General features: G+C 49.1%; 1 protein-coding gene across 4 annotated transcripts in view; it reads left to right on the forward strand.

Annotated features, from left to right (window-relative positions):
• dlgap1b (discs, large (Drosophila) homolog-associated protein 1b) overlaps positions 1–16,720 on the forward strand; it is a 59,664-nt gene that overhangs the window by 16,367 nt on the left and 26,577 nt on the right. For all 4 annotated transcript variants that reach the window (XM_061266136.1, XM_061266137.1, XM_061266134.1 and 1 more), the window contains one exon: positions 7,316–7,416. The gene's annotated coding sequence lies outside the window, so the exon portion shown is untranslated. The remainder of the gene's footprint in view (positions 1–7,315; positions 7,417–16,720) is intronic.

The following is a 16,720-nucleotide window of genomic DNA, read 5'->3' on the forward strand; positions in this document are numbered from 1 at the left end:
GGAGGCAAGCAAGGATGCAACAGCAGATGCAGATGACGTCTTCAGCTTGTTTCTTAGACAACGTTGACGCCTCTTTTAGTGGGGGGGGGGGGGGCGGGGGGGGTCTCCTGTAGATCGCTGTTGGCGCACGTGGCCGCTTGTTGTCACAAAACAATGCTGGGCTGGCTGATTTTCCAGCCTTCTTGCTGGGTTAACATTGGCTCCCTTTTACTCAAGCTCATTCCGAGCTTACTTGAAAACATGACTAAATATGCCTGCTGCTTTTTTGAAAAATAATCATAAAGGGAGCAGTTAGTAGTTGTGATTTTTTAATTTTTTTCCAATGTACGTAGTTGCTGCAGCAATTTGAAAAGATGCCAAATAAAGCCACTCAACTGTTAACATGGTCCTTCACTTAAGCGATATTGCCTGATGATGGCTTCCCGGGCTAATCCGAGGGATTTGCTTTAACCGAGTCAAGGAGACTCGAGTCTCAAATCGCTAGATTGTCATTGCCCTGCAACGGTACCCCCCCCATGTTCTTGCTGTTGTGGAAGTGTGTTGTACAGCAATCTTTTTATTTGGAATGCTACTATTTTCCATTCATCCATTCATTTTCTGAAGCGTGTATCCTCCTTTCTAGAACCTTTCAACCGAGGGACAAGCCAACCAAAGCCAAAATGATGTGGATTTTCTGTTTTGCCAGATACCATGCCATCTGCTAGGAGTATATAGGCAAGAGTTTTTTTAGCGTCTGAGGCAACAACAATAAAAAGGCCAAATAGCGGCAGGCAGTGAGGCACTTCTGGCTCAACAGCCAGTCCTGTACAGCGCCGCGTTACTTAAGAAAAAGTGAAATACGAGCGCCGCGCCGCGCCGCACCGCCCCTCGCCTCGCCTCGCCGGCCCGAGGCGTCGTGGTCGTTACATCGAATTCACCGCAGTAATTTATAACGGCGACCTTGTCCCGCTCGCGCTCTCTTTCTCTCGACGCCTGGGCCGCAAATAGCCCAGAAGCTCGTACTCCTCCCGGCGATTTACGACGACACTCCGACCGACGTCTTTGCCCTGCCTGAGGCTCTCGGGTGAAAAATGGGAATCCAAACTCTGCTTGTCTTCAATTGGAGCAACAACAAGTGTCTTATTATCATTCATAGTCGTGAGGGTTGTGATCTAGTGACTTCTTTTTCGAAAAGACTCCAGGGTGTCCAAAAAATGGACCCTTTCCTGTGGAAGCTTGCCCGCATGACAGTAGTAGTCAAACGCCTCACGGTTTAGTCGCTTCAAAGTTCAAGTTTATTTCTTTCTTTTAAATTTATTTCAAAAGACTTCCTTGGCGCCGATGATGTGGAGCATCATAGGAATAGAAAAAGAAAAGGGCTTTTAAATCAATACAAATGGACAATATACGAGATGCCATTTGCAGTGGACAAAGAAACTCCTGATTGAAATGACCCGTCCAAAAAAAGACCCCGAACAAAGAAACCGAGCAAATGAGCAAAAACCAACTCCTGATTGAAATGACCCATCCAAAAAAAAAAGAAAACCCCCCGAAGCGTTCCGGATATGATTAGAACGGTCTTTAGCAAGCTTTCAAAGGCAACATCCATCCGTCCCCCAAATAGATTTAATAGGATCAATCAGTTGGAACAGCACATGTCAACTGGAAGGACTGAATCCATTAAATAATAATGACAATGAAGAATTGGAATAATTGAAATCACTAGTTAGCTCGTTAAACGTAAAAAATCTCATTTGATCATTATAATTTAATTATTCCTCAAATGCACATTAATTTTCTTTCTTGATGAATTCTAATTGAAAAGCTTAATAACCAATGGGAGCGTAGATTTAACTGGGAATTGCAGCAATTTCAAAGCACTCATCTGGTAGGGCCCATGGCCTCCAGGTGCTGTCCTCCAAAAAGTACGGGGGGGGGGGGGGGGGAATTAATGAAGCGCTCAAGGACAAACGACGAGCGAGAAAGTTGGGCTGGAGGAGCCGCTCCATCGTGCAACTGGAGAGACAGCCATCTTTCTTGAATAGCGCTTGCTTGACGCAGGTGAAGGTTAGATCCGCAAAAATGGATCATTGGCGTACCAGTGTTGATGTTGATGGCTAGCGACAGAGTACGCTTTGTGTGGAAAAGAATGCCGTTGTGTTTTCCAAAAATCCACGACTTCCATGAATGTGACATGTGACAGAGCAGTGTAGTCTGCTTGGAAAAGTGTCCAGTGACGGACGGACGGACGGACGGACGGGGGAGCTCCGAGGTGCTCGTTAAGGCCGCAATCAGAGCGCCGTGGCCGTCGTCAACCATCTTGAAATTGCGTGCATGGCGCAATGGGGGTGCGCATTTTCCTGCCCCGCTTTGTCCTCTGCTTTGTAGGTGAGCACCCCCTCCCTCTCCTGAAAACAAGCATTTTATTCTCTTTAACCAACATATGTTTTCTGAATATTTGCTTGAAATGTTTTTGTCACCTACCATCATGATTTTGGGGGGATTTTGTTTTTCCCAAAGATGTTTGCCTGCTTTTGGAAAGTGCTTTTTTGAAGGGTGAAAAAAATGCGACTGAACCGCACCAGGCCGTGATTTGGCGCCACACTTGTAAAAGTCATATCTTGGATCGTTCATCATAATGCACGAGGGCTGCTTCTCAAGCCGTGCACTCGACATTGGATTTGTCTTTTTTTTTGCACATCTCAGCATGAGTAAAGTGATTTATTGGCGTCTTGGGACTTCCTGACGGGGTTCCACCGACTGCTTCCAAATGTGGCGCAAAGTCATAAATGATTTACTGAAACATCCCCCTGAATGATTCCGTAATTAGGAGTGCAAGTCATTTTTTGAATTGCCCTGCCATGATCCTGCTCAGGCTGTTTCTAATGCCCGCCCATCTGCATTTTCAGCGCATTGTCAGTTCAAAGTTGTAATTACTCTTCAGACATCTATTTCACTTTTTTGGGCCGTCCGTCATATGTGGACTGAGAGCGAGCGAGCGTTCTTGTTTTAAATACGGAGGAGTTGGGGATTAATTAGCGCGGCTGCTGGATTAATTAACTGGGCACATTTACATGTCTGCTGCCTAATTGTCACAGTGGCAGGCTCATTTGCATCAACTCGTCTCCCTTGTTTTAGTTTTGTTTGTTGGCTGGGCTGGGCTGGCCTGGGCTGGCCTGGGCTGGGCTGGGCTGACCTGACCTGGCCTGGCCTGGCCTGGCCTGGCCTGGCCTGGCCTGGCCTGGCCTGGGCTGGGCTGGCCTGGCCTGGGCTGGGCTGGCCCGGCCCGGGCTGGCCTGGCAGGATAAACTCACTCACTCACTCACGTGCGGCTGCATTTCTCTGAAAGAATTTTCAGGCACCATGCAAAAAAACAGATTGCAAATCTATTATTGACACCAAATGAGTCAGTCGTCTTGTCAGAGTGCATAAACCACTCAATGGTACCTAGTCCAAATTCAAATAAATAGTAATGACCGACTCTTTTCCTAATTGCATTTCATCGTGTTCCATTGCAATTGAAGCGAATCGTAATTTGAGTTCCTCGGGTCGTATTCTATTATCATTGAATTCAATCCAATGACATGGTAACTTCAATTCATTGTATTGCGTCACTATTGCCTGCTTACAATGCGGGTAAAAAAAAACAAAAAAAAACAGCTCTTGGGCTGATTCATTTACCCTTCTTTTTTTTTTGCATTAAGAAAATCCCACTCTGTCCCCTATTTGACCATACGTGAGAGACATTTTGGATAAATGATGTTTGGCAGTGAATTGAAGGCCCCGAAAGTGGGAGGATAAGTTGACACAAGGTAAAATGACTTTTCCGAGCCAATCTTTTCTCCGCGTAATTATATGAATTCAATTAATTGAGGCTCGCATATTTGCATATCTGGGTTATTTCTCTGTAAAAGTCTATCGGGAGGCAAGAAATGATTACAAGGCGTCAGACAGTCCGACTCCTCCACGTCTGCCTGATTTTTTTTTCCCTTTCTCAGCGGGAGGGTTTGGTCCCAGCACCTTGGGAAAAGAAATAATGGGATTTTATCTAGCTGCTATATATATATATATATATATATATATATATATATATATATATATATATATATATATATATATATATATATATATATATATATATATATATATATACACGTATATATATACATATAGGCTAATATTAGCCTTCGACTTCAAATTAAAGGCAACAAACTTTCATGAAGCGGTCATGTTAAATGGAAGCCAGCGCTCCCCTGCCACCATTTAAACTGCCACCTATTAACCCCAGATCAATATCAGATGCTCTGCTATTTCTCTTTTTTCCCCCAATGTGGGGGGAAAATGTGCTACGGTACTGAGGATTCTACTGAAGATCCATCCGTCCGTCACATCAGTATTCCTAAAGTAGCCTGCCCGGTGTGCTTTGGCAGCGTGTCGACAATCCGTTCACATCAAAAGGCAACAGGAAATGATTCTGATTTGTAATGAATGATTTTCCACTCCTGTTTTCCCTCAGTGCTGGAAAACGCATCCTTTTTATGAAAACGGTGATAATGACGAGTCAGCGGCAGCAGCGGCAGCAGCCGCCGCTGTGTCGATTGCCAATATGAATTTATGATCAGGCTTTGGGACATCAACCCCCGGCTGCCTGCCTGCCTGCCTGCCTGCCTGCCTGCCTGCCTGTCTGCTAAGACCAGACTAACAATTGAGCAAATGTGGGGAAAAAAATGCTCTTTGTTTGGCTCGCTGCATTTCTACCACTGATCCTCAAGCTATTAAATGAGACAAGCAATTGTGAAAGAGCAGTCTGTCCTCTGCCCCCGGAGAAGCATTCTGCCTTCAATTGCTTTAGTCATTCCGCCGGAAACAAAGAATACAGAAAGTCATCTGCACAAACAAGCGTGGACGCTTTCATTCCTTCATTGCCTCATAAGAAAGGTTTTCAATCAAGGTTTTTCGCCCCCATTCTGTGATTTCAGCAGATGTCATCATGGTGCGTCTCATTTGCAAACTTGCCTGCACTTATGTTCAAACTTCAGTGCCTTCACACAAGCAGCGGTTGTCAAACTTTTTCACGCAGTCAATTGGAATGCATTGCACGTCCGTAGATTCAAAAGGAAAGAATGGATGTTGCAAAACCAACAGTTCCAAAATGCAATCAACAAACGTGAGCCCACTTTGCTTCGTGCTAACAAAGAATGGAAGACATCATTTATAGGCTCATGCTTAGCGCCGTAGCAAAAAGCGCCCCTTTTTAGCAATCACTGTATTGTCGCACTTGTTTTTGAAACAACAACCAATGCACTTGTCAGCTAGGAATTGAATTTCCGCAAGAGCACTCCAATACACAATCACGCACATGAAAACGTCATTTGAACTTTGGAGCTGCTTGAGTTACAGTGGCACCTAGTGGCAAACTACGAGCATTTGAGATTGTCGGCGTATAGTGAACTGATGCTGCCCCCTTTTGATAGATACCGTGGGGTGCACACTTGGAATCAAGGGATGCAAATAAGGGGACTTTCCTCTCATCTAGTTCGGACATTGCTTTAGCGGACTTTTGGTGTGTGAGTTGTTGGGTTTTGACTGTACGAGCTTTATTTATCTATCTATCTATCTATCTATCTATCTATCTATCTATCTATCTATCTATCTATCTATCTATCTATCTATCTATCTATCTATCTATCTATCTATCTATCTATCTATCTATCTATCTATCTATCTATCTATCTATCTATCTATCTATCTATCTATCTATCTATCTATCTATCTATCTATCTATCTATCTATCTATCTATCTATCTATCTATCTATCTATCTATCTATCTATCTATCTATCTATCTATCTATCTATCTATCTATCTATTTATTTATTTATTTATTTATTTATTTATTTATTTATTTTTGTTTCAGCACGAGCCTTTTGGGTGAAAAAGACATTTTGTGTGTGTTTGCATGAGAGTGTGTTTTTTTTGATGAGTCTGGGAGTTATTTGGAGAAGAGAAGAGAAGAGAAGAGAAGAGAAGAGAAGAGAAGAGAAGAGAAGAGAAGAGAAGAGAAGAGAAGAGAAGAGAAGAGAAGAGAAGAGAAGAGAAGAGAAGCTGCTCCGGGCAGCAGACTTTTTGTTTGATAAACAAACTTCCAACTTGATTCATGGACCTTTTTAAAAAGAAAAAAATCCATTACTAGGCAGTGGACACGGATGATCTGGCATCGTGACGCAGGAGAAGGCCACAACAAAACACGCTGTTTATGAAGGCTTTATTTGTTAGAGTCAGAGTTAGAGTCAGCTTTATTGTCAATTCCTTCATGCCAAGACACACAAAGAAATCGAAATTACCTTTCCCCTATCCCACGGTGACGAGACACAGCACACGATTAACATACAAGTAAACAACGGGGGAGAGAGTTCAGGACCCCAACCGGCTGGGCCTCACTTTCATCGGTACTCGGGGCCGCCGTGCTTAATCAAGCTAATTAAAGAGGCCCAGAGTGAGCACGAAATTGGAATGACAAAGGACGGACGTCTCCTGCCGACTCTGATGGGGTCTCTCAAGTTCTGCTCAAGGTCTGAGCCCTTTTATTCCTGCACCAAATCTCGCCGCCTCAGAACGAGTTGACAGTCACACGGCTGTTCCACACAGTGTCCCTGTTGCACCCGAGATCTGTCCGATAAGGGGACAATTTGTTGTCCTAACAATCAAAGACGCGCCCCGCCTGCCCTGCCCTGCCCTGCCCTGCCCTGCCCTGCCCTGCCCTGCCCTGCCCTGCCCTGCCCTGCCCTGCCCTGCCCTGCCCTGCCCTGCCCTGCCCTGCCCTGCCCTGCCCTGCCCTGCCCGTCTTTCATGGGTGTGTTAGGAACAATCAACGTCAGATGATTGCGCCCAAGCCAGGCCGCCTGAGTCAGCATAGTTAGCGTGCTAACGTTAGCGTTGCATTTGCCCGAGAAAACACAATAACCTTGAAGCCAAAGATAAGCAAAAGAAGACCATGAACGCGTCACGTAACGTGACTGGCCTCAATAATGCAAATATGCGCCGGGAGAAAGGCTCGCCGTTTTCCCGGCACGCTTTCCTCATTGGCCTTTCCTTTACCAACGTAATTAGGGAGCGTGACTAACAAGCTCTTTGTACTCTCTCTGTGGATTTATCGCTGAGGCCGTGTGAGTGACTTTCACGCTGTATTTGTGGCCCGTCGTCGCAGGCGCTCCGGACGTCGGCGGGCGACCCGCGGCCGCTTCTGGATAGATTACAAATGAACATGAAGGACGAGGAAGGTGAGAGATCAGGGTGAACTTTTTCTCTCTTTGGATGTTGTTGTTTGGATTGTCAAGGCCTCTTCTCAGCTGTCACTCAAGCCTCGGATGCAGCCAGCGTGCCGAGGGAGGCGGCGCCGACGGCGGAGCATCGGACCATGGAATGGCATTTTTGAGAGGTAAGGCCGTCGGTAATCGCCATCGATCCCCTTCTCAATCGCTCCCGTTGAGTAGCTTACGCGTCAAGATTGACATCAGAATGATGTCGTTTGCGAGGGAGGTAGGGAGCGTCGATTCTTTGAAACAAAATCGATTGTGCCGCTGTCGCGAGGTCATTAAAACTGAAAGAGGAAATCAAACTAAATGGCCGTGCTGTTAAAAAAAGAGAAGCCATTTGCTGAGTGTAATTCAGAGAGGGAAAAATGCTAAATGTATCCGTTAGCTTGTCAATGTGCCTTTAGTCATCTCGTTGATCATTCAAGTCAGACGGGAACTCGAGCAGGACAACGGCGACTTTCGCGCTCTCATTATTCATGCGGCGGCGGCGGCGGCGCTTCAACGACGTGCTTGGAAAGTCGCAGACAGACTCCATTAGTATGCTAGGGTCTCACTAGATGCCAGGATTAGCATGATAATGAAGTCAACTTTGGATAAAGGCAGGCTGGGGAACCCTCGGCAGGCGGGCGGGCGGGCGGGCTGCCAGGCAGGCAGGCAGGCAGGCAGGCAGGCAGGCAGGCAGGCACGCAGCCAGGCAAGCAGCCACGCAGGCAGGCAGGCAGGCAGCCACGCAGGCAGCCACGCAGGCAGGCAGGCAGGCAGGCAGGCAGGCAGGCAGGCAGGCAGGCAGGCAGCCACGCAGGCAGGCAGGCAGGGAGACACGCAGGCAGCCACGCAGGCAGGCAGGCAGGCAGGCAGGCAGGCAGGCAGGCAGGCAGGCAGGCAGGCAGGCAGGCAGCCACGCAGGCAGGCAGGCAGGCAAGCAGGCAGGCAGACAGGCAGGCAGGCAGGCAGGCAGGGAGACACTCGGATGGCCTTTCATGTCAGTTTTCATTAGCCATTCCGCTACTTACATCACATTGACAGTCATTGACAGTCATCGGTACTTGAAGAGCTAGCTCACAAAAGCGGTCAAAAGTGAGCCCTCCTGCGACTATTTCCCCCCCCCCCCCCAAACATCACCTTCCTGAAACGGACAACGTGGGTGACACCATTTTGCCATTGCCATCATAATCATACGACAGCCTCTTGAAATGAGCCACTTTTTCATTTGAGGAGGATTCCGTGCCAGTACTAAAGAGAGGCCATTGGCCATTTGTTCAATTTGCATGTTTGAGTGTGTGTGCCAGCGAGTCTGATTTATGCCACAAAAGAGATCTTCAAACGGCACGCTCGCAATGTACGAAAAAGACACGAACGAGCGCAGCACGTTGACTCCACATTTAGTGGCAACTCCAGCGAATGACAAAGTAGGCCCAAATGAAATGTTTGATTTGACTCATCATTGAGTCATCGGTACGTCGTGGCGAGGAATGACTCCGAGGTTCGGGCCTCCTGTTTTGAAACTGGAAGTGCGAAACGAGCAAAACGAAAAGGTCATGACAACGGACAAGTGCGCATCCGTCCGTCCCAAGGCGCGGCTTTTCCTTCCTTCCTTGCTTGCTTCCTTGCTGCCTCCCCCCCTTTCCCCGCTCTGTCACCGCCAACGTAACGCGAGGCGACTGGTTTTCCGGGGTCGGCGGCTCCTTTAGCCAGTATCAGCGGAGCCCTTATGACACCTGTCACTTGGGCTGCGACTCAGCCAGGTAAAAGAAGAAATGTTGAAATTCATGCCGAGGGGGCTCGCTCATGCCAAACACCTTCTAGCGAGCGGTCAGCCTTCTCCACCAATTGTCTTCTTCTAGTTGACCTCATTTTGCACATTTCAAATGCCGCCCATGCACGTTTGCTTGAATTCATACATCCTACGACCTATTTCGTGTTTCCCCATGACCTTCCTTTGTCAAGTTTAGAGAGGTGCATGCGAAAAGCAAAAGAGGACCCCGGCCGGAGGAGCATTCGGCGAGTAGGAAGCGTTAAGCATCGTGCATCGCTGCCCCTGCAGAGGAAGTGTTTTGGGCAATTTTTTGGGGGGGGCCTGCCTTTCGCACTCAAGCACATGTAAAGTAAAACGTGTGAAAGCCACAGAGGAAAAAAACATTCAAAACAAGCTTGTTTTTCTTTGATCAGTTTTGAAATCACCAAAAAATGGAGCAGTCGTTGTCTTCACAGAAAATAGGCCAACACTTGATACGTGCGGTTGTTAAGAGGCGGGGTTGATAATATTGTTATTTTGATTTGGGTTTTATCAAGTGTAATGCAGGCATGCGCTGTCATTTCGTCTCAGCCTCCAAGATCTCAGCCTGCGAATGCAAATGTTTTGTGTGTGTGTGTGTGTGTGTGTGTGTGTGTGTGCGTGGCGTACTTCGCCTTCCTTTTCTGTTACGTTATCACAACATTTTAGAGTGGTTGTCGAGCAAGATTTGAATTAGCATAAGCTTAATTTGGCTGCTCTCTCCACCTCGGGACTCATAATGAATTGAGTCAGTCAGTATTGATGTGTCTGTCTGCGTGCGTGCGTGCGTGTGTGCGTGGCAGGCAGGCAGTTGTCTCTCGATTAAGGCAGGACGATGCATAATTCATACGTCTCCTGCAGAAGCTTCCCTCCAAACAGCCAAGTAGGTAATTCGGAACTCGGGAAGTCAGCGGCCAGCCGGCCAATCGCGCTGCACCCACCCGATGCCAAGCAAACATCTGAGCTGTGACGACGACGACGCTCTCTTATAAACAATAGAGCAAACCCGCCACTCAATTGGATTGGAACTATGGCAGCCACTTACTGCCAACACTACCATGTCACCTTTCATGTGTTTTCAACTGCCTTCCTTCATCTGAATTATTGAGAGCGAGCCGGCTGTTGCATGCTGAGCCAGAGTCACATTCAAAATACGGAGTGGGTTGCGAATCAAAGTGAAGCGTGGAGACACAAGCAAGCGCATAGCCATAGCCATAGCCATAGCCATAGCCATAGCCATAGCCATAGCCATAGCCAAAGCCATAGCCAAAGCCAAAGCCATAGCCATAGCCATAGCCATAGCCATAGCCATAGCCATAGCCATAGCCATAGCCATAGCCATAGCCATAGCCATAGCCATAGCCATAGCCATAGCCATAGCTTGCTTTACTGTCAATTCATCCATTTAGCTTCCTGCTAGCTAAGCATGCAAAACACAAATGGCATCGGCGCGGCGTCGCAATGCTATGACGCTTCAAACAACAGCTATCCAAGCACAAACGTGCCATGTCAACAAAACAATACCCAGTGCCGGCATGTATTGTTTGTCGTCTGCGGAGAACCACTCCAATACTGCAGCTCACAGACACACATTGATGATGTTTTGCCGCAGGATGCGCAACACAAACTGGGGGTGTGGGGGGGGGGACTCAAGAAGCATCGCAGCTCCCCCACGGACGGGCCAGACGGAAAAGCATCTCTGGCGGCCCTGAATCAAGTGTCACAAGTGGCCTAGCGGTCGAGTGTCTGCCCTGAGACCGGAAGGTTGTGGGTTCAAACCCCGGCCCAAGGCTTGGAATTGGGGGGTTACATCACCAAATGATTCCCGGGCAGCGGCGGCATCGCTGCTGCTCACTGCTCCCCTCGGGGATGGCTCAAATGCAGAGACCAATTTCACCACACCCAGTTGCGTGTGTGACAATCCTTGGGTCTTTCCTTTTTCTTAACCTTTACAAGGTCAGCGGAATGAGAAAAGTCAGCTTTAACAGCGGTTAGGGTTCTGGATTTGAATCGGGCAGGCCTCGCTTCTGGTTTTCCAGATAACTCCAGTTTAAGACAAATGAAAAGATAACTTCCAATTGCATTTGATTTTCCAATTTCCAGTACCACTTGACCGGTAGGTCGGTCGGTCGGTCGGTCGGTCGGTCAGTTTGACGTTCGCTTAGGCTTGCTTGGATCTGAGCCGGAAGTCCAAGCCAGGGTTTGCCTCCTCCCCATCATGTGCCGCTTGTGTCCGCTCGCTCGCTCGCTCGCTCGCTCCCTCCCTCCCTCCCTCCCTCCCTCCCTCCCTCCCTCGCTGGCTCGCTCGCTCCCTCCCTCGCTGGCTCGCTCGCTCGCTCCCTCCCGCCCTCACGCATGCAAACACATCGGCACGCACGTGCTCCGTGATGCCAATGCAGCCGAACACACGGAGCCATGCTGGGCGACACTTGGACGGCGGCGTGTTGGAGCCGGCCACACGAGTGACGTCCTACTACCGCATCCACGCCGCATGCAGTCAGGTCAGTGCGAAGGAATATCGTGCGGGGCTTCCTGCTCGCCAGACGGACGCCGCCGAGCTGCGTTGCCAAGGTAAGAGAAGCAAGCAAGACAAATGCGCCAAATGTTTGCCCGCCGCCGCCGCCGCCGCCGCGCAAAGCCTTTTCAGGGCGAGTGTGCACGTGCGAACGCAGCTTTTTGCGCGTATGCATGCATGCCTGAAAGTTTCATTTCCTCCCTATTAGCCACTAAGTGTGAAGCCATAATGAGCCACCGACTAAATGCATCCGTCCAATCAAGCCGTGCTTCGGGAATTTGATAGATAGATAGATGGATAGATGGATAGATAGATGGATGGATAGGGCAGTCGAGGGATGGATGTGCTGCCTGCCTGCCTGCCTGCCTGGCGGGGGTTGTTGAGAAGGTCACACCGATACAACATAATATGAATCATACAGTTAATACTTCAATCATATTGCAGTAGAAATTTAGGTGTTGATCGCAGAGCAGAAAAAAGTCCAAGTTGATGTTTCTTTTTGCCGCTTTTTGGTCCGAAATGTGTGTTTTGGCGATTTGGCACTTAAGAACAGAAAAAAAGCTCAGGGTTTTGTTTTTTTAATCTGGTGGAAGAAGTCCGTTTCTTTTGGTAGTTTTGCCGCTTGCCTTGTGACAGAGCACAGATTGTGATGTTGAGTCAAGCAAAATCCCCCTTTCATCTCCCACCAGCGCCCCGGGCCTTGTCAATTGCCTGAACCATGCATCTCGTGTGATTCCCGTTGTCAAAGGAAGGAAAGAAAGACAAAAAACTAGGGGTAGCGTGGGAAATTCATCAGGCGCAAATGACCAGCGCCCGCAAACGCCACATCTGTAAAAAGACTCCAGCTGTGACGGAAAATGGATGTCTTTTGTGAGTTGAAAGGCAAAGGTGGCCATTTAATGGCTCTGCCTTTTAGTATGTACCCGGCATTTGCTGTAACAAAATCATTTTCAGACCACTTAAGTGAAATCGGATCATTTCCCACAGCGTACCCGATGAGCTCACATGGCGCATGGGGGGTCAAGGAAGGACGAAGACCAAGAGGTCAGCCGGAGGCCAAGGGGTCAGCCGCGTAAGCTCGAGTAGATTAGCAAAGGCAAGCGCGCGTTTGCAGTTGTACATAGCGGGAACGCTGAACTGAACATTTGGGCTAATGAGGTGTGGAGCCACAAGCCTCTTCTTCTTGCCTGTTTTTTTAAATGGGAAAAAAGCAGCCCGCCATCAGTGACGATGGTTAGAATAATTCTTCTTATCCTGTTTTTATTGTCAAAGAAGCTGCACAGCATCAATCACATTTGAATCGGCTGAAGAGATGCTATTGACCGACATCTGTGGGTTTTTTTTTTTTGTTGCTTCCCGTTATAGTCATTAGTCACAACTTGTCCGGCCTCAGATTTGATTATCTCAAGGCCACGAGTCGCAGCGGTGTTGTAATGATGCTGAGGGGAACAGCATCGATGAGTCAGCCGGACCAGAGTGCCAGCGAGCCGGCCGAGCTTCCGGGTCTCTTCCCTACTTTGGCTGCATTTGCAGTGGCGAGCGGCCGACAACAGGGCGCGTTCTGTTGAGACCGACGTGGCTCACGTAGGGCGCACTCAGACGGGTCGTACGGGAGCTGTCGGCAGGCTGCTTTAATGGCTGGCAGCCGTGTTTGTTTGCCCTGCCTCCAGCTCCTGGAGCATGCTCTGACTGCCAAAGGCCGCTAGCATTGTTGGCTAGCTAAGCCAATCCACCAGGGGCGGGAGGCCACGTGTGTATCAGCTGCTGCATGCTAAGTGCACTTTTGCCACAGCACTTGAAGCTCGTGCGAGTGCTCGGTGGCTCGGTGGCTCGGCCTTATTGACAACGGGACGGCGAAAGGAAAGAAGAAAAAAGCCATTGCAGAAGTTCCTGGCGCAAGTCAATATTCCTGGTTTGACTCCTTTTTCCCTTTGCATTTGGAGCGAGCAGTTTGCGCTTTGTTCCACTTCTTTGGCTCCGACACCGTTTGCGTGTTTAGAGCCGCCCGCCCGCCCGCCCGCCCGCCGGCTCGCATCTACGTATCTCCACGCAGAGCCGACCGAGCGCTAGGAAGCCTTGAGATTGGCCTGTCTCCTCTCCTGAGCGTGATGGTCGGAGATGGCTGACATTTGTGGTGAAAGGGCGCTGACGGGATCTAACGCTTTTGACAGCAGCTCATAAAGGTTCCGGGATACACGCAAAGTCATATTGAGTGGCAACAGATTCTGTATGACGAGCAGATGCGCTAGATTTCCCCTTGCCGGATGTCCCTTTAATTAGCCAGGCCTCAAATACCTCGCCGGCTCTTGCTGGACGACGAGGAGGCCTTTGATCAATCCATTGGGCTCGTGACAGACATCTGCCTGAAGCAGAGGCCTGACGTGAGCTGTGGGCGGACGGGCGCGAGCGGGCGGGCGGGCGTGAGAGCGGGCGTGCGAGCGAGCGAGCGGGCGGGCGGGCGGGCGTGAGAGCGGGCGTGCGAGCGGGCATGCGAGCGGGCGGCACCACTGCCAGTTCCAAAGTGTCGTTTGGCAAAGACACTGCACGATCCACAGGGCTGACTTTTTTCGGAAGCTACAATGTTGAATCTTCCAGCGGCCTTCTACCATTGGCACGGGAGGGCCGGACCGTCACGTGCGCAAGCATCCTAGAAAGTCACCGCCGTGTGCGTCCGCCGCTCGGGTTTATTTAAAGCCAGGAGTTTTATTTAAGAAGCCCTTAGCTGAGTTAAGCTGCCGCCGCCACCGCCGCCGCCCCCCAATGGAACGGACGAAGGGGACGAAGAGCCCTTGCTGTAGTAAGCGCTTGGCTGCTAACAATGACTAAAGGCAAGTCTTTTGCAATGGCAGCCATTTCATTGATCCCTTGACTTTTTCAACGGGAAATAACACCGATGCTGACGGCACGCTGTCAAATCCGCCCAGTGTGGCTCTTCTTGACTCGCTCTCTGTGCGGCAGTAAAGATTGTTGGGAACCTTACTCCAACTGCCCTATCACAGCAAAAGCCCAAAGCAGTCACCTATGTATATTGATTGTTTTACATACAATAATCCTGATTGTATGAGCCCCCCAAGGATTAGATGGCATTATCAAAGATAGCAGATTCCACCGCAGCAATAATAATAATGCTTTTTGATTTGAAAGTAAAGGCCAGCTTTGGGGGGCTTGCTGGCTGGGATTGGCAATAATGGAAGGGGGTCCGGTCCAGATTGTTATTGGGCAAGCGCGATGGAAGGCCAGGCCCCCCAAACTCTGCCTGCCAGATTTCATTTCACGCTCGGCAGAGGTGCGCCTCAGAGACGCTGACATTTACATGGGCCTCTGTCGCCTTTGCTGCGGGCCCAAGGCGCCGGTCGGCCCGCCGAGGAGGGAGCGAGCGAGCGAGCGCGCGCGTACATCCCCAATGTTCATTCCGTCAGCAAATCCCATCAATTACCGTATTTTGCGCCCTATTAGGCGCACCGGGGTATAAGGCGCACCTTCAATGAACGGCCCATTTTAAAACTTTGTCCATATGTAAGGCGCACCGGACTATAAGGCGCATAAAATAGAAGCTTTACTGCAACAAACTGAGGTTGACTAGGGTTGCGGTATGCACCCACTAGCCAATAACCAACGTAAACAATCGCGTTTCTCAAACAATCTCCTATAAAATGATTGGAACTGACTAAAGTTCGATCTAACGCATTGGTACTACTTACCTATGTTTCCCTTCCATATCGATCCGTAGATTTACTCGAAACATTAACAGAGCAGCCTATTTTGACACGAAATAGCCTCGCGCGTATAGCAGCTATCGTTATAGCATTAGCCATCCGCAATTTCCTATGAGCCTCAGCCTTAGCTCTCCACCACCAGCAAATCAGTTCACGCTAAGGTCTCAAGATCTAATTGGTGTATGCATTGTTTTGTTTGTATTTTGTACAGAAGAATCGGGAGCGGCCCCTCCCCCCCGAGCATCCGTTCATTGGCTTGAAAGCCAACTTGTCTTATTGGTGCAATGGCTCACTTTGCACCTGCACGGAGTGTCTTTCCCACATGGGCTATCCTCTGAGAGTACTTTTTTTTTTTTTTCTTCCCCACCCCTCCTCTTTGCTTCCCCGGCAAAAGGGAGGGAGGGAGGGAGGGAGGGAGGGAGGGAGGGAGAGGGAGGGTGGCTGCTGCTGCTCTCGCTGACGAAAAGACGGCTGGCAATCTTCTTCATGTTCTCTTCTGGTGCCATCAAGGTCCCTTTTGCTACTTTCAGACTCGCACACGAATGATACCTTTTGAAAATGTAAGCAGAAAATAGACATCTGGAGGTCAGGCTTCCTTCCGTCTGTGTCCTGAGCGAGCAGGTTGGCAATTAGCCGGCTTATTGTTTAACAAAATAGATTCATTCACCGCTTTTGTCTGTGCTTTCACTGAGACATGCGGCATTTTTAGGATGGATAATCTCCATCTACGTGATGAAAGTGTCTTTGGATTGAGTTCAGGACAAGAGATTTCGGGGAAGCAGGTTTTGTGCCTTTTTTGCGTGTCTCAAATATCAAGGGGCAAATGAACTTGGAAAACGAGTTCAGGACCAAGGACAGCGCCCCATCCTTTGCACTGCTCTGCGTGTTTGTGTGCAGGTTTGATTCCTTTTTCATTGAGATTCCCTAGCCAAGTTATCTTACTACAGTTGACATAGCGGATGGCTGGCTGGCTGGCTGGCTGGCTGGCTGGCTGGCTGGCTGGCACATCCAATCTGTTGTCCATCCAGGCTGGCCGGCACTTGCTTCTTTCTTTCTCTTCTTCCTTTCCCAACGGCCTTAGGCGTTGCGTTGATGGTCGCCATCAGACTCGGTAGCTTTGACGACAACATCAAAGCACTAACGCGAGATCGGCGCAGATCATTTTCAAATGTCGATCCAATATTCATTTTCATCCGGGACAAGCTTTGAAGCTGACATCCGGGCTCAGGTGGGAGCTCAACTGGTGTCCCGCTCGGATTCCGAGAAGAAAAAGTGGTGAATACTTTGTCTCTTCCTTTCTGAAGAGCACCTTCCCATTGAAATGCAACTTTGAAAGAAATCTTTTTCAAATCCAAGCCGACCCACCCGCGCACCAAATTGATGGCGTGTGTCATTTCAAGGCCTTTATTGCGCAATTGGCG

The sequence above is a fragment of the Syngnathus typhle genome, linkage group LG19 (genome assembly GCF_033458585.1).
Source record: "Syngnathus typhle isolate RoL2023-S1 ecotype Sweden linkage group LG19, RoL_Styp_1.0, whole genome shotgun sequence".
Taxonomy (NCBI): domain Eukaryota; kingdom Metazoa; phylum Chordata; class Actinopteri; order Syngnathiformes; family Syngnathidae; genus Syngnathus; species Syngnathus typhle.